We start from the raw sequence: 24,553 nt of genomic DNA, 5'->3' as shown, positions 1-24,553 counted from the left end.
CACGAAAAACAGAATCTGTCAAAAACAAAACAGTCTCTAGCAATCTGTAACTAACGCAAACTTCTGGAACTCTAAAACTCCTACAAAAATAGGAAGTCCTGGAAATTTTGTTTATTGAACATCAGAAACAAGAATCAACGCAAAATCACGTTCCTGTGATTTAACAAAATTATATTCGTGCGCGCAAAGTTTCTGTTTTTCAGCAGAATCAAATCAACTATCATCGTAGGTTATCCTATAGGTTCTACTTGGCACAAACACTAATTAAAAGATAAAAACACATCTAAACAGAAGGTAGATGCAAGATTTATTACTAAACAGGAGCAAAAACAAAAAAACATAAAGAAAAATTGGATTGCCTCCCAACTAGCGCTATCGTTTAACGCCCCTAGCTAGACATAAAAGCGAAGATAGATCTAAGTAGTGTCATCTTTGGCACTAGATTCGTAAGTAGCACGCATGATAGATTCATAAGGTAATTTGACTTTCTTTCTTGGAAAGTGCTCCATGCCTTTCTTTAATGGAAATTGTAATCTAATATTCCCTTCCTTCATATCAATAACCGCACCAATCGTTCTAAGGAAAGGTCTACCAAGAATAATAGGGCAAGAAAGGTTGCAATCTAAATCAAGAACGATAAAATCTACGGGCACCAACTTATATAAGAATGAGGAATATTAACAACGGATTGCAACAAGAAAATACAACCTTTTAAAGAACAATTATCATAGTCAAATTCCTTGAAATCCGAGATAGTAGGTTCAAAATTATTGGAAGTTGAGGATTCTCCAATCTCACTTTTACCAAATTTAGCATTAAGATCTAAAGACTCCAAATTCTTGGGACGCCTTCTAGGCAAAGTTGATTCATCATCAGTCCCGTAATCATCAAAATTCATCTTGCAAAACATAGATCTAATAGGAGACGCATCAATAACTTTAAGATCCTCATCATTATTTTCACGGAAACTAGAAGAACACGCTTTTATAAAACTATCTCTTTTAGCATGCAATCTAGCGGTTCTTTCCTTACACTCATCAATGGAAATTCTCATTACTTTGAGAGACTCATTGATATCATTCTTAGGAGGAGAAGATCTAAGTTTAAGAGAATCAACATCAAGCGAAAGTCTATCAACGTTCCTAGCCAAATCATCAACTTTGAGCAATTTTTCTTCAAGCAAGGCATTAAAATTCTTTTGAGAACTCATAAATTCTTTCACACTATTCTCAAAATCAGAGGGCATCTTATTAAAATTACCATAAGAATTATTTTAGGAATTTCCATAGTTATTAGAGGAATTACTAGGGAACGATCTAGCATTAAAGTTTCCTCTATAAGCATTGTTTCCAAAACTATTCCTACCAACAAAATTCACATCCATAGATTCATTATTATTCTCAATCAAAGAAGACAAAGACATATCATTGGGATCAAGAGGAGTATTTTTAGTATCAAACATCTTCATAAGTTCATCCATCTTTCCACTCAAAACATTGATTTCTTCTATAGCATGCACTTTTTTACTAGAAGATATTTCGGTGTGCCATTGAGAATAATTAGCCATAATATTATCAAGAAGTTTGGTAGCATCTCCTAACATAATTTCCATAAACGTCCCTCCCGCGGCCGAATGTAAGAGATTTCTAGAAGCAAAGTTCAAACCGGCAAACAATTTTTGTATGATCATCCATAAATTCAAACCATGAGTAGGGCAATTGCGAAGCATCAGTTTAATTCTTTCCCAAGATTGGGCAACATGCTCATGATCAAGTTGTTTAAAATTCATAATATCGTTCCTAAGAGTGATAATCTTAGCGGAAGGAAAATACTTAGAGATAAAAGCATCTTTGCACTTGTTCCAAGAATCAATACCATTTTTAGGCAAAGACGAAAACCAAACTTTAGCACGATCTCTAAGTGAAAACGGGAATAACTTCAATTTGACAATATTGTTATCTGTATCTTTCTTCTTTTGCATATCACATAAATCAACAAAGTTGTTTAGATGAGTAGCGGCACCTTCACTAGGAAGGCCAGCGAATTGATCTTTCATAACAAGATTCAGCAAAGCAGTATTGATTTCACAAGACTCAACATCATTAAGAGGAGCAATCGAAGTACTAAGGAAATCATTATTATTGGTATTCGAGAAATCACACAATTTGGTATTATCTTGAGCCATGGCAACAAGTAATCCAACACACAAGCAAACAGAAAAATGGCAAGCAAAAAAGAGAGGAGGAGATTGGGAAACAGAGGCCGAATAAAACGGCAAGGGTGAAGTGGGGAGAGGAAAATGAGAGGCAAACGGCAAATAATGTAAATGCGAGGGAGATGGGTTTGTGATGTGTACTTGGTATGTTGACTTGAGCGAAGACCTCCCTGGCAACGGCGCCAGAAATCCTTCTTGCTACATCTTGAGCTTGCGTTGGTTTTCCTCGAAGAGGAGAGGGTGATGAAGCAAGTGTAGCGTAAGTATTTCCCTCACTTTTGAGAACCAAGGTATCAATCCTGTAGGAGGCTCCTCAAAAGTCCCACACACCTACACAAAACAAACTGAGAACTCGCAACCAACGCAATAAAGGGGTTGTCAATCCCTTCACGACCACTTGCGAAAGTGAGATCTAATAAAGATAGTATGGTAAGATAAATATATTTTTGGTATTTTATAATATAGATGCAAAAGGTAAAGATGCAAATAAAAGTAGATTGAAAGCAAATATGATAAGAGATAGACCCGGGGGCCATAGGTTTCACTAGTGGCTTCTCTCAAGATAGCATAAGTATAACGGTGGGTGAACAAACTACTGTCAAGCAATTGATAGAAAAGCGCATAGTTATGAGATTATCTAGGCATGATCATGTATATAGGCATCACGTCCATAACAAGTAGACCGACTCCTGCCTGCATCTAGAGTATTAAGATGTGTGGAGTAATAGTAGTAGATGCAGGCAGGAGTCGGTCTACTTGTTATGGACGTGATGCATATATACATGATCATGCCTAGATAATCTCATAACTATGCGCTTTTCTATCAATTGCTTGATAGTAATTTGTTCACCCACCGTAATACTTATGCTATCTTGAGAGAAGCCTCTAGTGAAACCTATGGCCCCCGGGTCTATCTCTTATCATATTTGCTTTCAATCTACTTTTATTTGCATCTTTACTTTTTGCATCTATATTATAAAATACCAAAAATATATTTATCTTATCGTACTATCCTTATTAGATCTCACTTTCGGAAGTGGCCGTGAAGGGATTGACAACCCCTTTATTGTGTTGGTTGCGAGTTCTTAGTTTGTTTGTGTAGGTGCGTGGGACTTTTGAGGAGCCTCCTACTGGATTGATACCTTGGTTCTCAAAACTGAGGGAAATACTTACACTACACTTGCTTCATCACCCTCTCCTCTTCGAGGAAAACCAACGCAAGCTCAAGACGTAGCAAGAAGGATTTCTGGCGCCGTTGCCGGGGAGGTCTTCGCTCAAGTCAACATACCAAGTACCCATCACAAACCCATCTCCCTCGCATTTACATTATTTGCCATTTTCCTCTTGTTTTCCTCTCCCCCACTTCACCCTTGCCGTTTTATTCGCCCTCTCTTTCCCAATCTCCTCCTCTGTTTTTCGCTTGCTGTTTTTCTGTTTGCTTGTGTGTTGGATTACTTGTTGCCATGGCGCAAGATAATACCAAATTGTGTGATTTCTCGAATACCAATAATAATGATTTCCTTAGTACTTCGATTGCTCCTCTTAATGATGTTGAGTCTTGTGAAATCAATACTGCTTTGCTGAATCTTGTTATGAAAGATCAATTCGCCGGCCTTCCTAGTGAAGATGCCGCTACTCATCTAAACAACTTTGTTGATTTGTGTGATATGCAAAATAAGAAAGATACAGATAACAATATTGTCAAATTGAAGTTATTTCCGTTTTCACTTAGAGATCGTGCTAAAGTTTGGTTTTCGTCTTTGCCTAAAACTAGTATTGATTCTTGGAACAAGTGCAAAGATGCTTTTATCTCTAAGTATTTTCCTCCCGCTAAGATCATCACTCTTAGGAACGGTATTATGTATTTTAAACAACTTGATCATGAGCATGTTGCCCAATCTTGGGAAAGAATGAAATTGATGCTTCGTAATTGCCCTACTCATGGTTTGAATTTATGGATGATCATACAAAAATTTTATGCCGGTTTGAACTTTGCTTCTAGAAATCTCTTAGATTCGGCGCGGGAGGCACGTTTATGGAAATTACGTTAGAAGATGCTACAAAATTACTTATTAATATTATGGCTAATTATTCTCAATGGCACACCGAAAGATCTTCTAGTAAAAAAGTGCATGCTATAGAAGAAATCAATGTTTTGAGTGGAAAGATGGATGAACTTATGAAGATGTTTGCTACTAAAATACTCCTCTTGATCACAATGATATGCCTTTGTCTTCCTTGATTGAGAATAATAATGAATCTATGGATGTGAATTTTTTTGGTAGGAATAGTTTTGGAAACAATGCTTATAGAGGAAACTTTAATGCTAGACTGTTCCCTAGTAATTCCTCTAATAATTATGGAATTCCTACAATAATTCTTATGGTAATTTTAATAAGATGCCCTCTGATTTTGAGAATAGTGTTAAAGAATTTATGATTTCTCAAAAGAATTTTAATGCTTTGCTTGAAGAAAAATTGCTCAAAGTTGATGATTTGGCTACGAACGTTGATAGACTTTCGCTTGATGTTAATTATCTTAAACTTGGATCTTCTTCTCCTAAGCATGATATCAATGAGTCTCTCAAAGTAATGAGAATTTCCATTGACGAGTGCAATGAAAGAACCGCTAGATTGCGTGCTAAAAAAGAAAGCTTTATAAAAGCGTGTTCTTCTAGTCTCCATGAAAATAATGATGAGGATCTTAAAGTTATTGATGCGTCTCCGATTAGATCTATGTTCTGCAATATGAATTTTGATGATTATGGGACTGATGATGAATCAACTTTAAAATATGATGAATCAACTTTGCCTAGAAGGCGTCCCAAGAATTCGGAGTCTTGAGATCTTAATGCTAAATTTGGTAAAAGTGAGATTGGAGAATCCTCAACTTGTAATAATATCGAACCTTCTATCTCGGATTTAAAGGAATTTGATTATGATAATTGTTCTTTAAAAGGTTGTATTTCTTTGTTGCAATCCGTTGTTAATTCTCCTCATGCTTATAGCCAAAATAAAGCTTTTACCAAACATATTGTTGATGCCTTGATGCAATCTTATGATGAAAAACTTAATTTGGAAGTTTCTATACCTAGAAAACTTAATGATGAGTGGGAACCTACTATAAAGATTAGAATTAAAGATCATGAGTGTTTTGCTTTGTGTGATTTGGGTGCTAGTGTTTCCACGATTCTGAAAACTTTATGTGATATTCTAGGTTTCCATGATCTTGATGATTGCTCTTTAAATTTGCACCTTGCAGATTCCATCATTAAAAAGCCCATGGGAAGAATCAATGATGTTCTTATTGTTGCAAATATAAATTTGGTGCCCGTAGATTTTATCGTTCTTTATATAGATTGCAATCTTTCTTGCCCTATTATTCTTGGTAGACCTTTCCTTAGAACGATTGGTGCGATTATTGATATGAAGGAAGGGAATATTAGATTCCAATTTCCCTTAAAGAAAGGCATGGAGCACTTTCCAAGAAATAAAGTCAAATTACCTTATGAATCTATCATGCGTGCTACTTATGAATTTAGTGCCAAAAATGGCACTCGTTAGATCTATCCTTGCTTTTATGCCTAGCTAGGGGCGTTAAACGATAGCGCTAGTTGGGAGGCAACCCAATTTTTCTTTATGTTTTTTGTTTTTGCTCCTGTTTAGCAATAAGTCTTGCATCTACCCTCTGTTTAGATGTGTTTTTATCTTTTAATTAGTGTTTGTGCCAAGTAGAACCTATAGGATAACCTACGATGATAGTTGATTTGATTCTGCTGAAAAACAGAAACTTTGCACGCACGAATATAATTTTGTTAAATCACAGGAACGTGCTTTTGCATTGATTCGTTTTGCTGCTGTTCAATAAACAAATTGTCCAGGACTTCCTATTTTGGTAGGATTTTTAGAGTTCCAGAAGTTTGCGTTAGTTACAGATTGCTACAGACTGTTCTGTTTTTGACAGATTCTGTTTTTCGTGTGTTGTTTGCTTATTTCAATGCGTCTATGGCTAGTAAAGTAGTCTATGAACCATAAAGAAGTTGGAATACAGTAGGTTTAACACCAAATTAAAAAAAGAATGAGTTCATTGCAGTACCTTATGTGGTGGTTTTGTTTTCTTTCACTAACGGAGCTTATAAGATTTCCTGTTGAGTTTTGTGTTGTGAAGTTTTCAAGTTTTGGGTAAAGCTTTTATGGACTATGGAATAAAGGGTGGCAAGAGCCTAAGCTTGGGGATGCCCATGGCACCCCAAGATATTCATATATAGCCAAAAGCCTAAGCTTGGGGATGCCCCGGGAAGGCATCCCCTCTTTCGTCTTCGTTCATTGGTAACTTTACTTGGAGCTATATTTTTATTCGCCACATGATATGTGTTTTGCTTGGAGCGTCATGTATTATATTAGTCTTTGCTTTTTAGTTTACCACAAGCATCTTTTCTATACACACCTTTTATGAGAAGCCTATTTGATTAGAATTTGCTAGAATACTCTATGTACTTCACTTATATCTTTTGAGCTTGATAGTTTTTGCTCTAGTGTTTCACTTATATCTTTTAGAGCACGGTGGTGTCTTAATTTTGAAGAAATTGCTAGCTCTCATGCTTCACTTATATTATTTTGAGAGTCTTTTAGAACATCATGGTATTTGCTATTATCATAAATTTGATCCTAGAATGGTAGGCATCCAAGTTGGGTATAATAAAAACTATCATAGGAAGTGAATTGGATGCTATGATCAATTTGATACTTGATAATTGTTTTGAGATATGGAGGTAGTGATATTAAAGTCCTGCTAGTTGGGTGATTATGAATTTAAAGAATGCTTGTGTTGAAGTTAGCAAGTCCCGTAGCATGCACGTATGGTTAAAGTTGTGTAACAAATTTGAAACATTAAGTGTAGCTGGCTTGTGCATCCTTATGAGTGGCGGTCGGGGACGAGCGATGGTCTTTTCCTACCAATCTATCCCCCTAGGAGCATGCGCGTAGTACTTGGTTTTTGATGACTTAATTTTTTTTGCAATAAGTATATGAGTTCTTTTGACTAATGTTGAGTCCATGGATTGTACGCACTTTTACCTTTCCGCCTTTGCTAGCCTCTTCGGTATCGTGCATTGCCCTTTCTCACCTTGAGAGTTGGTGCAAAATTCGCCGGTGCATCCAAACCCCGTGATACGATACGCTCTATCACACATAAACCTCCTTATATCTTCCTCAAAACAGCCACCATACCTACCTATTATGGCATTTCCATAGCCATTCCGAGATATATTACCATGCAACTTTCCACCATTCCGTTCATCATCATCATGACATACTTTACTTTTGTCATATTGCCATTGCATGATCATGTAGTTGACATCGTATTTGTGGCAAAGCCACCATGTATTATTTTTCATACATGTCACTCTTGATTCATTGCACCATCCCGGTACACCGCCGGAGGCATTCATATAGAGTCATATCTTGTTCTAGTTTCAAGTTGTAATTCTTATGTTGTAATCAATAGAAGTGTGGTGATCATCATTATTAGAACATTGCCCAAACAAAGAAAAGAAGAAAGGCCAAAAAAAGAAGAAAGGCCAAAAAGGAAAAAAAAAAGGCCCAAAAAAAAGAAAAAAAGGGCAATGTTACTATCTCTTTTTCCACACTTGTGCTTCAAAGTAGCACCTTGTTCTTCATGTAGTGAGTCTCATATATTGTGCTTCAAAGTAGCACCATGTTTTTCATATAGTGAGTCTCATAAGTTGTCTTTTTTAATACTAGTGGGAAATTTTCATTATAGAACTTGCCTTGTATATTCCTACGATGGGCTTCCTCAAATGCCCTATGTCTTCGTGAGCAAGCAAGTTGGATGCACACCCACTAGTTTCTTCTTGTTGAGCATTCATTTATAGCTCTAGTGCATCAGTTGCATGGCAATCCCTACTCCTCATGTTGACATCAATTGATGGGCATCTCCATAGCATGTTGATTATCCTCGTCAATGTGAGACTTTCTCCTTTTTTGTCTTCTCCACACAATCTCCATCATCATATTCTATTCCACCCATAGTGCTATATCCATGGCTCACGCTCATGTATTGCGTGAAGGTTGAAAAAGTTTGAGATTATTTAAGTATGAAACAATTGCTTGGCTTGTCATCGGGGGTATAGAAGTTGGGACCATCTTTGTGTGACGAAAATGAAGCATAGTCTAACTATATGATTTTGTAGGGATGAACTTTCTTTTGTCATGCTATTTTGAGAAGACATGATTACTTTGATTAGTATGCTTGAAGTGTTACTATTTCTTTTGTCAATATGAACTTTTATTTTGAATCATTTGGATCTGAACATTCATGCCACAATAAAGAAAATTACATTATGAATTATGCTAGGTAGCATTCCACATCAAAAATTCTCTTTATATCATTTACCTATCGAGGACGAGCAGGAATTAAGCTTGGGGATGCTTGATACGTCTCCAACGTATCTATAATTTTTGATTGTTCCATGCTATTATATTACCTCTTTTGGATGTTTATTGGCTCTGTTTTACACATTTATATCATTTTTGGGACTAACCTATTAACCGGAGGCCCAACCCATATTGCTGTTTTTTTGCCTATTTCAGTATTTCGAAGAAAAGGAATATCAAACGGAGTCCAAACAGAATGAAACCTTTGGGAGCGTGATTTTTGGAACGAACGTGATCCATAGAGCTTAGAGTGCAAGTCAAGAAGCTTCCGAGGGACCCACGAGATAGGGGGCCGCGCCCCCCTGTAGGGCGCGCCCCCTGTCTCGTGGGCCCCTCGGGCGGCCACCGACGTACTTCTTCCTCCTATATATACCTATGTACCCCGAAAACATCCAGGGGCACCACCAAACACTATTTACACCGCCGTAACCTTCTGTATCCATGAGATCTCATCTTGGAGCTTTCGTCGGCACTTTGCCGGAGGGGGAATCGACCACGGAGGGCTTCTACATCAACATCCTTGCCCCTCCGATGAGTTGTGAGTAGTTTACCACAGACCTACGGGGCCATAGTTATTAGCTAGATGGCTTCTTCTCTCTTTTTGGATCTCAATACAATGTTCTCCCCCTCTCTTGTGGAGATCTATTCGATGTAAAATCTTTTTCCGGTGTGTTTGTCGAGATCCGATGAATTGTGGGTTTATGATCAAGTTTGTCTATGAACAATATTTGAATCTTCTCTGAATTCTTTTATGTATGATTGAGTTATCTTTGCAAGTCTCTTCAAATTATCAGTTTGGTTTGGCCTATTAGATTGATCTTTCTTGCCATGGGAGAAGTGCTTAGCTTTGGGTTCAATCTTGCGGTGTCTTTATCCAGTGACAGAAAGGGTTGCAAGGCACGTATTGTATTGTTGCCATCGAGGATAATAAGATGGGGTTTACATCATATTGCATGAGTTTATCCCTCTACATCATGTCATCTTGCTTAATGCGTTACTCTGTTCTTATGAGCTTAATACTCTAGATGCAGGCAGGAGTCAGTCGATGTGTGGAGTAATAGTAGTAGATGCAGGCAGGAGTCGGTCTATTTGTTATGGACATGATGCCTATATACATGATCATGCCTAGATAATCTTATAACTATGGACACGGTGTTTTGGTGCTCGGGCGCAGCTGCTCCCGAAATCCTTATCGTTTGTTCTCGTTTGGGGATTCGCAGAATTCCTTCTGACAAGTCTGTGTCAGTGCGTTGGAAAACCGATATACAACACGCGTACGTAGCAAACAGTGCGTGAGAGAGGGGCCCGAACCGTATGTGTGGTCGTCCGTCGTCGCGCGGGTCTATCTGGTCTGTGGTCCAGATCGTTTACTTTTTTCAGATGAGCCGTGTAAGACGGCTCAGAACGAATAGTGCTTCTCGATACCGGCCGCCGCCGAGGACAGCTACACTCCGTCCCCCACTCCTGATGAAGGCTGCGGCGGCTCCACACGGAAGATGACGACGCTGGCATAGAGTTCCTGCTGGACGCGGTTAACAGGTAAGAAAACCCTGCCCCCTAGCTGGCGATCTATGGATTTTTTGGCAGCGCAGTGGACGGGCGACGATTGACCATTTGTACACCGCCCGGAAAAATGGCTACGTCTTGCAGATTTCCCCTCCGGGGAGAATTCGTGGGCAGCTTGGACCACCTAGATCCGGTTCCTCTGGCGGGGCTCCCGAGGATTGATGGCACCCGCGTTGAGCCGGCTGACTCGAACGCTGGGTCTGGGTGTGGGCACCGTATTGACAGCGCTAACCAAGGGCGCCCAGATGCCAACGAGATTCGCACAATCTACCGAGAGGGTGAATTCGGAGGCACCTGGATGGGCAAAAAGGTGCAATTGCAAACCATTGTTGTTCCTCTGCTCTATATTTTTTTTTTTGTTGAGTGCCGCTCTATTTTTCCTAGTTCGTACTGCAGCTGGGAGGCATGGATCTTCATCTATGGCTTAGAAAACATAGTTTCGCTTGTGAATTCAAAAAGATTGCATCATGCTGAATGTAGACGCTGCAAAAAATTTACCTATGTGAAATGGGGGTGTCAGGCAGGCATACGTACATATTCAGTACTCTGATGAAGGCGCCAAAATATTGGACTGATAACGTAGAAACCAGAAACTGAACTATGATTAGAATAAGAGTGGCACTCGGATTTTTCTATTTTTTGTGCCAAACGATCCATATGCGAAAATCATTTATGAAAAAGTTGTCTGCTGTTAATTTACACGCAGAAGACCATGGCAAAGGTTTAATGCATCTGATATCTCACCGGCAGTCCGCTTACTTAGCATTTTCATTATCCTAAGTATCACCATCCACCCGTTCTTGCACCCAATCCAATCACACATGCAAACTGATGAGTATTATCTGTTTTGATATATATTCAGGTTACATCTAGGGAGCACGCCGCCTGATAGAACCCCGTGCCCATCTAGGATGAGTGCCCTAGAGCAGTCAATCCGCAAGTATGCAGAGGAACCAACGAAAAGTGTAGTTCGTCCTGAAGTGGGACGGAGTTTCGACTTACTCGGCGAGGCGTACGACTTCTACAATTTGTATTCATGGGAGATTGGTTTTGGCATAAGGTATGGGAAAAGCTAATTGACCGCGAAGAGGATCAAATCGATGCAGGAGATTGTCTGCGTTTGTTCGATGCGCTCTTAGATCATGCTTGTTCGAGTAAACAAAAATAGAGAAAAACTGAAAATTGTCATTGACAAGCATGTCTATTTTCTTTCAAAATAGGGGAAGCTAGAGACAGAGAACAACAGATGATGGTGTTAGGAACACGCTGAAAGTGTTTGCTGAGATTGTTGCAAGTGACCCGGACTTCACGTACAGAGTTGTTGCTGATAGTGATAGCAGGGTTAAGAATCTGATGTGGACAAATGGAAATAGTCAGATGCAGTACCGACGTTTTGGCGATGTCGTTACATTCGACACGAGTTGGAATAAAAGTAATTCTCTTTTTATTTCTTCTAGTTTGATCAATGATGGCATCATAGGGTGCATCTAATGTCAATTCCAGATATTTTAAAGTTCACAGCCATATCCTGTCAAATTTAAATCAAAAAGGCATTTAGAATACAGATACATGATAACATCAGTACAATCTCTTTCCTACAAAACTGTTGGTGCAAATTGCGTGGGTATTCCAAAGTGTTTTGAGATCGTATTTACATCTACTTGAGCTGCTTCGTCCAGTTGAAGGGCTCCAAATCCCTCATGAAGCTGGCAACGTCTGGTTATTCATGGATTCGTGCCTCCGGCGACGGTGCATCTCCTCCCTCGGCAACCGGAGAACCCCCTCTGATAACCTTCAGTCTGAAACATGCACTGAACTTGCTCTCATCATCTATGACATGGACAAACCCACGTTCGGACCAAACTCTACATGGAAGCAGGCGAAGTTCTCTGGGATGACTTGCCACAGGTTACCACTCTTGTTGGAATAAGCTTCTTCATCTCATGCTGCGTCTGAAACTTGATGCGCTAAATATGTAGACAGTGGTGTCCAGAAAGCTTACATAAATCAGTTGACTGTCACATGAGAATTTAGCATGCGTTTTTGTAGCATAATTCTCTCAAACAGGACAGTGAAAGCAAAGTTAAGGTGAATGAGCCACAAGACAGCCTTCGTAGGAAGAAAGACTAAGCATCAAATGATAATGAAAGAAATTTCACTTGCTTCATGGGTTCTAGTTTTGAGGCAGCGTAGATGGCTATCTGGGTCTCATGGACAACAAAACAATGTTGTTGATGTTGGTGGAACTGAACTCGTGTGTCTAAGAGGTTTCCTCTTCAGCTTCATCAATTGCCTGGAGTGAACAAAAGGAATTTCGTTAGAAGCACAAGCAGAGGAGAACCAGATTATTTTAAGTTATGCAGAAAGCAAATAGATAACTGACCTTCTTGAAGTACATGGGAAATTTGTTTCAGACTTTGCATGGGACAGGGATGCATTCAATCATGCCATGTCTCTGTTGCTTGACCAAGCTTATGACAGTCTCCATGAAAACCACAATATTGTCCTGCCGCGCGAACATCTTCAGGAGGCACTTCTTGAAGTTGTGAATCTCCTCCCAACCATTCTTATCAACTTTTTTTGTTGCAGGCTCATGCTGCAAACATTACAAAAGTGATAGAATCAACAAGAGTAAGAAAATATGGACAATTCATAAGAGCTACAATGAACTTCATATAAATCCATATAGGGTATTCAAAAGCACAATCAAGTTGAAGCAGGCCGATTCTTACGAAAACATAATGCACAAATGATTTATTAATTATACTTCCAGCACATGTTAAGTTGTCTCACCTGCAATAGAATAAGTCAAACATATATAATCATAAATAGACGGTCTTAAACAACATATACGACACTTCCTTTCAAGAGTACTGAACAAAGAATAAGTAGAACATAATCATAAAAATATTCACATGATGGTTAAATTTTAGCATCTGAACCTTCTTGAAACGAAATTTGTTTAAACACGGAAGCAACAGACAGAATGTAACTCACAACTTGGCAGCCATAGCACCAACTAGTAAGATGAATTCTAACAAAAGATTGACTAACCTGGTTGAGCTCTTTTCCTTTTCATGCCCAGGCTCTTCAACGGAAGCACTCTGGTTTTCCACCAGTCTCCATTTCTCCCTAGGGAAAAAATTATTAGTTAAGAAGTCATGTAGCCTCAACTTGCAGTTTATGCAATGCAAGCACAAGGAAATTTGATTGATAGAGCCACTGTATCATAATTCCTATGTTGTATGTCAACCATATACACAGTCCAAATAGCTATGCCAGCATGGTTTGATAGGGCCAGTGTTAGCCTACCACGCTTGGTTGCTAACCGTCGAAGAAATATTGGAAAGGCTTTCTGTGGATTCAAATGGATTAATATTATCACTGTTGTATTGTAAATTCGATTTCACAAACTAGTGATTTGCTAATGAACTGGGGAAAAAGTGTGACAATTTGTCACAGTAACAATAGACGAGACACTTACTGACAGTTGGTCAGCTTCTTCGTGCTTGCCTTTCATTCGGAGCTGCAGAACCTTCGCAGCTAACTGTTTTGCATTTAGCTTTAGAGTGCTCACTGAAGATGATGTATCTTTTGAACTCTCCTGATGGGATTTCTGCTCACTATCCCTTCTCTCAACAGTTGAAACATTTGTATTTTTACCATCATGGTACTAATTTTTTCCATAAAGCTCCCGTCGTGAGAAAATTTATTGATGCTTGCTAGTGCTGGCGAGACGAGCGTTTAATCCTCAGAAGATATATTATGTCTATTTTTCTTCCAAGGTACAGAATCAGATCTGAGTTTTCTCATGGCATGATCCCGAGAGGAGACACCTTGCCGATCCTCCTTCCAATCAACTTCGAATGATTTCTCGGAGTTGTCTGCTTGTCCAGCTTTTCTACCCCTAATGGACTTCAAATGAGCATAAGAAGAGGCAACTCTGTATGTTGATATTGATGCGGCTAATTGGCCCAATGAGCCCCATCTCTCTTCAACTACCTGCAGTAATTGAATAGTGTTGGAAGTTAGAGAATAACTAACTAAAATTGTATTTGAATTAGTATATGTGGTGATGCACACACCTCCTCGAAGTTTCTACCTTCACAAGCTGCTTGTCCTTTTGCAAGCTTCAAAGCTTTAAGCCTCCAGCCAACAACAACAACAACAACAACAACAACAACAACAACAACAACAACAACAACAACAACAACAACAGAGGCTGAAAGCAACTCACTGGCTGCATTGCACCTGTGGCTTCATCCGGATATCCAGTACCATTGTCCCTCAAATAAGCATTCATTTCTTTTGGGTTAGGTTTCTTCACCTGCCAATAATTACAAAAAAAAAAAGAGATGATCAACTGAATACACATGAACATCAACCAGTTTTTTTTAAGTTAATGTTGTTACCTTTAAATGTGTAGCCTCAAACTTCTCCCCCTCTGAACACGGCTGCCCTCAGGCTGACTATTGCTGGCCGGCTTGAGCATCCATTCAAGGCCCATCTTAATCCTGTCAACCTCACTCGCCCTTAACCCCTCACGTCCCATTTCCTGATCCTACTGTTCATCCCCATCATCACTTGCAGCACCTCGTCACTTCCCTCTGCTACTACCTACACCAGCAAATGCCATGCGATTAAGCACCACCCTCCTGAAAAATTCTATTGACCAAAGCAACATCTGAACCAAACTCCGGCTCAGCTCCTTCTCCTCCTTCTCGTCGATGGAGTTCTCCAATTCTACCCCTCCTCCAAGTTGTCCGACCTGCGCTTGCTCCTTCGTTGGTGGCATCCCGAGCCGTCGTCACCTCCTTGCTTCTTGAAAGGAGTAAAATCAAATCAAATCCCGTTCGAGGATTGAGAAGTGGAAGGAAGTGAACTCACCAATACAAACTGGTCGCGGGGCACACACTTGACGCCCGGCGGCATGGCTGTGGAAGGGAGCGTTTTGCGGAAGGGTCGATGGCCGTGGGCGGTGGGGTACGCGCAAGAGGGAAGAGGAGAGGGAGGCAGCGGTGGCGGGGATTCGGCGCCATGGGGAGAGCAGGATCTCCTCGGAGAGGGCGGCGGGGGTTGGCTCGGGACGGCTCAGAAACATTACCGGGCCGTGCAACGGAACCTGATCCGGCCAACGCCCGTCGCCACCTACAGCCAATAATGAGACGCTGGCGCACTTTCTCTTTTCCCTATGTACGATGCAAATACGAGAGAGAATACATCGCGTGGCTCGAATCTGCATGCATCTGGACGATGCTGATTTCGGGATCAGTTGAGACCGGGCTCAGAATTGAATTTTCGCATAACTATGCGCTTTTCTATCAATTGCACGACAGTAATCTGTTCACCCATCGTAATAATTATGCTATCTTGAGAGAAGCCTCTAGTGAAACCTATGGCCCCCGGGTCTATCTCTTATCATATTTGCTTTCAATCTACTTTTATTTGCATCTTTACTTTTTGCATCTATATTATAAAATACCAAAAATATATTTATCTTACCATACTATCTTAATTAGATCTCACTTTCGCAAGTGGCCGTGAAGGGATTGACAACCCCTTTATTGCGTTGGTTGCGAGTTCTCAGTTTGTTTGTGTAGGTGCGTGGGACTTTTGAGGAGCCTCCTACTAGATTGATACCTTGGTTCTCAAAACTGAGGGAAATACTTACGCTACACTTGCTGCATCACCCTCTCCTCTTCAAGGAAAACCAACGCAAGCTCAAGACGTAGCAGAGACGTATCACCAACCACACCAACCATACTGTTGGGTGATCAAATAGGCTGGCAAGCTTACAGCCAAGGAAGGAAGAAAACAAGAAACAAAATCATGTCAGCTCACACACATTTCGTCAAACACAAGAGGGGCAAGTAAGAACATACCTCCCAGAGCAGCGAGCTTCACATGATGAAGGGGTCGATCGATCTCTTCTCACCCTCTCTTTCTTGTTCTCCTCCTCTTCCGAGGCTGCACCGTTGTCGACCAACATGTCGAGGCCAATAAAAAAGAAAAGAAACAATACAACTTGCAAACTTAGGTTGTCAAAGTGTAAAAGAACACTTGGTCCTCACCACTGAGTGCAAACATCAACTTCAATTTAGTGCCACCTTCTCCACATGCTAGGCCTTATGAGTCACTTAGGATGGTGCAGTTGATCCATGACGGTGATTCATCGATACAGTGCTACACACCATGGATGCATGCAGGACGTTCCAGGCTATTGCTGATGCGGAGCTCACTTGAGATATGAGCTTGAGCTCATAACCTGATACGAGACAGTGAATTCATGTGATGATGGAGCACACTAAGATTAGAGAAGTTCATAAACGCTACATGGGGTGATCTGGATGGCGCAAGGACATCTACGAGGGGGCTCTTCAGAGTTCTTTACCGATCCATTACTCCGTAACCAATTTTTGGACGAGCTAAAAGGAGATTAAGCAGGTAGAGTCAGGACGCGAGGGTAGTTTCAAAGCAGGTGTGGTGTCATGAAGACCATGTGCATGGTGTCATATCTGAGATGGGAGCTCCCGGGTAACTTGGATCCGGTGACACTCGTAGCCCTGGCACGTTGCAAGGCATTGGCATTAGCAGGTCATCTCTATATCAAAATTGCCATGAGGTGTCTTGAGGCGGTTCATAGTTTGCAAAGATATGATATTCTATCAAGGGAGAAGGATCCGAATGCTCAAGATATGTTCTTTTTGCATCATAATTTTCATAAGATGAATTGCTAATTTATTATGCACATCAATCATCTTTGCTACAATTTATCATTATTTGCATTGCATTTTCATATTTCCATCTGGAGGATACCAAAACACCGATTGCCGAAAATGGAGAAAACAGGTAGAAAATGACGCTCCTAGGCTTGAGGAGAAATCCAGTGAAAATACATCATTGATAGATGAAGGAAAATGAATCAGGAGTCTGAGGGACTCGCGTAGGGGAGGCCCAGGGGACCCGCATGGCCTAAGAAGGGATCATGTCGCAAGGCCATGGGGGGCCACCAGATCCGCATCATGTTCTACTTTTGAGGGAAGCACCCTTTCATCCTTCAAAGACATGCCATGTTTTTACATTATTTTTTGAGGCAGACGCCACCATGGAGCCCTGGTTTCTCTCCAGAAGAGCTTATTATTCTTATTCGACACCTTGGGCCGAGGGAATTCGCCGCCATCATCATCATCACCACCACCACCAACATCAAGGCATCACTGGGAGCATCTTCATCACACCATCCCCATCTCCATGCACATTTGTCATCCATGTACGGTTGGTGTAGATCAATCACTGTGATTGAGGGTGTCCCGGACTAAGGGGTCCTTGGGCTGTCAGCCTATCTCTCATGGGTCGGACAGGTGGGCCGCTCTTGATCCATCATTGGAAGGTCGGACTATAGGCGACTCCATGCTCTAGAAGGAAACCTCTGAAGACTTGGCGTATCCTCGAAGCCTGGTTTAGCGTGATCGGCATGTTTATCCCTTGATGGTTACCAACATATGTAAACCTAGGTACCCCTGGTGTCTATATAAGCTAGAGGGTTTAGCCAGTAGAGGAGAGAACCATCATCATCCTACCCACCTAGGGTTTAGTTCATCTGATCTCGTGGTAGATCAACTATGTAATTGTCATACAAACACATCAATACAATTAAGCAGGACGTATGGTTTTACTTCTTCGAGAGGGCCCAAACCTGGGTAAACGTTGTCTCTACGCTCCTTGTTACCCATCGATCCAAGATCTACAGCTCGGGACCCCTACCGAGATTTGCCAGTTTTGACACCAACATTAATGCTTTCATTGAGGGTTCCGTTGTAGGATCGCCAAAGGATCAATGGCCCGCTTAGTAATAGGTGATGGCATCCGCACCAGGGATGTTTTCGTCCTCGGCCAGCTCTTCACGTTTGGCAGCATCGTTCTACACGCCGACCCGATTGGTTATCTTGACCAGGTCGACAGCTTCGCCCCTGAGCAGGAAATCAGGTTTGGCAACCTGGAGTACGTCGCCGACTCTCGGGCGATCTAATCTTTACTGGGTTCTGAACTTTACCTAAAGGGCCTAGAAATTCTGAAGCGTCAACTTTGGACCTTCTTCCTGACCCCATCTCTGGGTCGGCCTCAATCCCGGATCTAGCTTTGAGCTCGGATCCAGTTTCAGCATCCGAGGACCAGGAGTCAGCCCTGGCCGAATGCACCCCCTATGCTGGCATAGCAGGGGTTAACTCCAAAAGACGTCAGAAGATGAATCCGACAGACTTCTCGCTATTATACGAGACGTTAGATCGGATCCAGATGATAAGCATCATGGATGGCCCTGATACATCTCCAACGTATCTATAATTTTTGATTGCTCCACGCTACTTTATCTACTTTTTTAGGCAATATTGGGATTTATTATCCACTTTTATATTATTTTTGGGACTAACCTATTAACCGGAGGCCCAGCCCAGATTTGCTGTTTTATGCCTATTTCAGTGTTTCGAGGAAAAGGAATATCAGACGGAGTCAAAACGGAACGAAATCAACTCGAGAAGTTAATTTTGGAAGGAAACCAACCTGATGGGCTTGGAGTGCATGTCAGGGGAGTCCCGGGCTGCCCATGAGGGTGGGGGCGCGCCCCCCTGGGCGCCCCCTACCTCGTGAGCACCCCGGAGGTCCACCAACGTACCCCCTGCACCCATATATACCTACGTACCCTAAAACTTCCAGAACAAAAGATAGATCGGGAGTTCCGCCGCCGCAAGCCTCTGTAGCCAGCAAAAACCTCTCGGGAGCCCGTTCGGGCACCCTGCCGGAGGGGGATCCCATCACCGGTGGCCATCTTCATCATCCCGGCGCTATCCATGACGAGGAGGGAGTAGTTCACCCTCGGGGCTGAGGGTATGTACCAATAGCTATGTGTTTGATCTATGTCTCTTGTGTTCTCTCTCGTGTTCCCTCTATGGCATGATCTTGATGTATATATCCCGAGCTTTGCTATTGTAGTTGGATCTTATGATGTTTCTCCCCCTCTACTCTCTTGTGATGAATTGAGTTTCCCCTTTGAAGTTATCTTATCGGATTGACTCTTTTATGAGAACACGTGATGTATGTCTTGCCGTGATTATCTCTGGTGACAATGGGATATCATGTTCCACTTGATGTATGTTTTGGTGATCAACTTGCAGATTTCGTGACATTGGGAACCTATACATAGGGGTTGGCACACGTTCTTGACTCTCCGGTAGAAACTTTGGGGCATTCTTTGAAGTACTTTTATGTTGGTTGGATGAATCTGAGATTGTGTGATGCATATCGTATAATCATGCCCACGGATACTTGAGGTGACAATGGAGTATCTAGGTGAAATTAGGGTTTTGGTTGATTTGTATCTTAAGGTGTTATTCTAGTACGAACTCTTTTATAGATTGATCCGAAAGAATAACTTTGAGGTGGTTTCGTACCCTACCATAATCTCTACGTTTGGTCTCCGCTATTAGTGGCTTTGGAGTGACTCTTTGTTGCATGTTGAGGGCTTGTCATATTATCTATCTATGTTATTATTGTTGAGAGAACTTGCACTAGTGAAAGTATAAACCCTAGGCCTTGTTTCCTATTATTGCAATACTGTTTACGCTCACTTTTACCACTTGTTACCTTGCTGTTTTTATATTTTCAGATTACAAAAACCTATATCTACTATCCATTTTGCACTTGTATCACCATCTCTTCGCCGAACTAGTGCACCTATACAATTTGCCATTGTATTGGGTGTGTTGGGGACACAAGAGACCTTTTGTTATTTGGTTGCAGGGTTATTTGAGAGAGACCATCTTCATCCTACGCCTCCCACGGATTAATAAACCTTAGGTCATCCACTTGAGGGAAATTTGCTACTGTCCTACAAACCTGTGCACTTGCAGGCCCAACAACGTCTACAAGAAGAAGGTTGTGTAGTAGACATCAAGCTCTTTTCTGGCGCCGTTGCCGGGGAGGCTAGGTAAAGGGCACTCACTCACACCCTGTCAAATAAGATCTTTTCTGGCGCCGTTGCCGGGGAGGTGAGTGCTTGAAGGTATATCTTTAGATCTTGCAATCGAATCTTTTTGTTTCTTGTTTTATCACTAGTTTAGTTTATAAAGAAAACTACAAAAAAATGGAGTTAAGTTTGTCTCATACGCTTCACCTTTTTAATATATTTCGTGAGTATGATGGAAAGGATAATTGTGCTCAAGTGCTAGAAGAAGAAACCTCTAAATTGTTTGGCACTAAATCTTTGAATGATGAGCATGATTGCAATGTTGTTAGTACGAATTCTTTGAATATCCATGATGCTAATTATGATTGCACTAGTTATGATGAAAATATCTCTTATGAGCATGTCAACTTTTGTGGAGTGCATGTTTGCATGAACACACCAAATAGAGAAGATATTTATTGCAAGAGGCATAGGTACTTAGAAACCAAATTGTTGCAAGAAGAGTTAGATGAATGTGCTGAAAGGTTCAATATTTTTTGCGCCCCTTGTGAACTTTGCAATGAACATGGTCATTTAAAGCTCCAATGCTATTTGTTTCATGATCAAGTCGTTTCCAAATATTGTGATAATTTGATTACCCTTGAGCATCATAAAGAGCTTAGCCTTCTTTTGGGTTATGAAGAAATGAAACATATAACTGAGGGTATTCCAAAATTTAATCTTTATAAAGTTCTTCATTTTGATCTAGAGAAAATTTATATGTATTGTGCGGAGAATCGGATTGAAAATCCTTATATTGCCAATTACATAAAGAAAAGAAAACAAATAGAGGATGATGAGAATACTAATGAAAGGGAAGAGACTTCCCAATCTCCTCCTATTATTTCTTATGATGAATCAGGTAACGAGGAGGAGCTTTATATTCAACCAATCTCATCAATAAGGAGCTCAAAGATGAAGGTTGAACCTACACATAATGTGAAGAAGAAAAAGAAAACAAGGAGCAACAAAGGTAAAAAGATATCCCTCCCAAATGATGTTGCTCCTACTACTCATTGTGATGATGATAATTGCTATACTATTGGTGCTATCAATATTTTTAATGATGAGAGTGATTATGCTTATGATATGAAAGGGCCCAAGCTTGGGGAAGCTATGTTTGATTGGGATGAAATATTTGAGAATATATTTGCTGGAATTAATGTTTGTCCCAAGCTTGGGGATGCTATGTTTAATGAAGATGATATTTTTAGCATCCCAAGTTTTGATATGCAAAGTTGTTATGATGATAGCATGCCTCCTACCTATGATGATTATATCGATGAAAGTGGGTTCGGAAGAGAGTCAACTTTAGGAAGTAGTGATCCCACTATTTTGGAGGATGTTGAATTTTATTGTGATGAATATGAAAGTGGATTTGGAAGAGTGTCAACTTTATTTAGTGATTCCACTATCTTGGGAGAGGTTTCAATCGATTATGATGAGAACGAAGTTGCTACTTATGATGATTATTGTGATGAAACTTATGTTATAAAAAGTAGTGATGATTATATTTACAAATATTGTCATGATTATGATTACCCTTTTTCTGAACATTACTCTTTTAATGTAGAAACAATTTTTAGTGTTCAAGTCTCTTATGATACTCCCACTATTCCGAATGAGAAGAATTTTGCTTATGTGGAGAGTAGTAAATTTTCTATGCTTGTAGATCATGAAAAGAATGCTTTAGGTGCTGGTTATATTGTTGAATTCATTCATGATGCTACTGAACATTATTATGAGGGAGGAACATATGCTTGTAGGAGTTGCAATAATATCAAGTTTCCTCTCTATGTGCTTAAAATCTTGAAGTTATGCTTGTTTTACCTTCCTATGTAAGTTGATTATTGTTCCCATAAGTTGTTTGCTCACAAAATCCGTATGCATAGGAAGTGGGTTAGACTTAAATGTGCTAGTCATATGCTTCAGGATGCTCCCGTTATGTTTCAATTCTTATCTTTTATGTGAGCATCATTGTCATCATCATGCCTAGCTAGAAAGGCATTAAAGAAAAGCGTTTGTTGGAGACAACCCAATATTTATCCTTCCTGTTTTTTGTGTCCACATGATTATGCTATTGTAGTAATCATGTTTTATAGCTTTTGTTTCAATAAAGTGCCAAGTAAGACCTTTAGGATAGCTTACAGTGATAGTTGTGTTGATCCTGCTGAAAATCAGAAACTTTTGCACCCAGTAAATTAGTTTTGGTAATTCACAGAAACGTGATACTGATATGATTCTTTTTGCTATGGATTGGTACACGAATTTCGTAGGACTTCCTAATTTGGTAGAATTGTTGGAGTTCCAGAAGTATACGTTTGATACAGATTACTACAGACTGTTCTGTTTTTGACACATTCTGTTTTCTATGTGTTGTTTGCTTATTTTGATGAATCTATGAGTTGTATCGTAGTGTATGAACCCTAGATAAGTTGGAGTACAGTAGATATTACACCAATATGAATTTAGAATGAGTTCATTACAGTACCTAAGTGGTTGTTTTATTTTCTTATACTAACGGAGCTTACGAGTTTTCTGTTGAGTTTTGTGTTGTGGAGTTTTCAAGTTTTGGGTAAAGACTCGATGTACTATGGAATAAGGAGTGGCAAGAGCCTAAGCTTGGGGATGCCCAAGGCACCCCAAGGTAATATTCAAGGACAACCAAGAGCCTAAGCTTGGGGATGCCCCGGAAGGCATCCCCTCTTTCGTCTTCGTTCATCGGTAACTTTACTTGGAGCTATATTTTTATTCACCACATGATATGTGTTTTGCTTGGAGCGTCATGTCATTTTCTTTAGCTTTGCTTGCTGTTTGAATAAAGTATCAAGATCTGAAATTCTTTAATGAGAGAGAGTCTTCGCATAGTTGCTCATTGATCTTCACTTATATCTTTCGGAGTAGTTGTCATTTGCACTAGTGCTTCACTTATATCTTTTAGAGCATGGTGGTAGTTTTATTTTGAAGAAATAGATGAACTCTCATACTTCACTTATATTATTTTGAGAGTCTTAAATAGCATGGTAATTTGCTTAATGTTAATATACTTGGTATTCGAGATATGTGAAACTTTCTTTTGAGTGAATTGAATACTAAGATAAGTTTGATGCTTGATAATTGTTTTGAGATATGGAGGTGATAATATCAAAGTCGTGCTAGTTGAGTAATTGTGAATTTGAGAAATGCTTTTGTTGAAGTCAGCAAGTCCCGTAGCATGAACATATGGTTAAAGTTGTGTAACAAATTTGAAACATGAAGTGTACCTGGCTTGTGCATCCTTATGAGTGGCGGTCGGGGACGAGCGATGGTCTTTTCCTACCAATCTATCCCCCTAGGAGCATGCGCGTAGTACTTGGTTTTTGATGACTTTTAAATTTTTGCAATAAGTATATGAGTTCTTTTGACTAATGTTGAGTCCATGGATTATACGCACTTTTACCTTTCCACCTTTGCTAGCCTCTTCGGTACCGTGCATTGCCCTTTCTCACCTTGAGAGTTGGTGCAAACTTCGCCGGTGCATCCAAACCCCGTGATACGATACGCTCTATCACACATAAACCTCCTTATATCTTCCTCAAAACAGCCACCATACCTACCTACCATGGCATTTCCATAGCCATTCCGAGATATATTGCCATGCAACTTCCACCACCATCATCATGACATACATTACTTTTGTCATATTGCCATTGCATGATCATGTAGTTGACATCGTATTTGTGGCAAAGCCACCATGCATTATTTTTCATACATGTCACTCTTGATTCATTGCACCATCTCGGTACACCGCCGGAGGCATTCATATAGAGTCATATCTTGTTCTAAGTTTCGAGTTGTAATCCTTATGTTGTAATCAATAGAAGTGTGATGATCATCATTATTAGAGCATCGCCCAAATAAAAAAAAGAGAAAGGCCAAAAGAAAAAAAGAAAGGTCCAAAAAAAGAGAGAAAAAAAGGGGGCAATGCTACTATCTCTTTTTCCACACTTGTGCTTCAAAGTAGCACCTTGTTCCTCATGTAGTGAGTCTCATAAGTTGTCTTTGTCATACTAGTGGGAATTTTTCATTATAGAACTTGGCTTGTATATTCCTACGATGGGCTTCCTCAAATGCCCTAGGTCTTCGTGAGCAAGCAAGTTGAATGCACACCCACAAGTTTTCTTTTGTTGAGCATTCATAGCTCTAGTGCATCCGTTGCATGGAAACCATACTCCTCATGTTGACATCAATTGATGGGCATCTCCATAGCCCGTTGATTATCCTCGTCAATGTGAGACTTTCTCCTTTTTTGTCTTCTCCACACAATCCCCATCATCA

At 40.3% G+C, this 24,553-nt stretch overlaps 1 long non-coding RNA gene and 1 pseudogene across 1 annotated transcript; one reads left to right on the top strand and one right to left on the bottom strand.

Annotated features, from left to right (window-relative positions):
- The first annotated feature begins 10,084 nt into the window (after nucleotides 1–10,084).
- LOC119322078 lies at nucleotides 10,085–11,360 on the top strand. Its single transcript, XR_005155398.1, has 3 exons — nucleotides 10,085–10,209; nucleotides 10,321–10,546; nucleotides 11,099–11,360. It is a non-coding gene; the product is annotated as an uncharacterized LOC119322078 (long non-coding RNA).
- Nucleotides 11,361–11,692: 332 nt separating this feature from the next.
- Nucleotides 11,693–15,168, bottom strand: LOC119321422 (annotated as a pseudogene).
- Between the last annotated feature and the right edge of the window lie 9,385 nt (nucleotides 15,169–24,553).

This window comes from Triticum dicoccoides, chromosome 6B, assembly GCF_002162155.2.
Source record: "Triticum dicoccoides isolate Atlit2015 ecotype Zavitan chromosome 6B, WEW_v2.0, whole genome shotgun sequence".
NCBI lineage: Eukaryota > Viridiplantae > Streptophyta > Magnoliopsida > Poales > Poaceae > Triticum > Triticum dicoccoides.
Note: the sequence above shows the minus strand (reverse complement) of the source record. Positions and strands in the feature narration are given on the sequence as shown.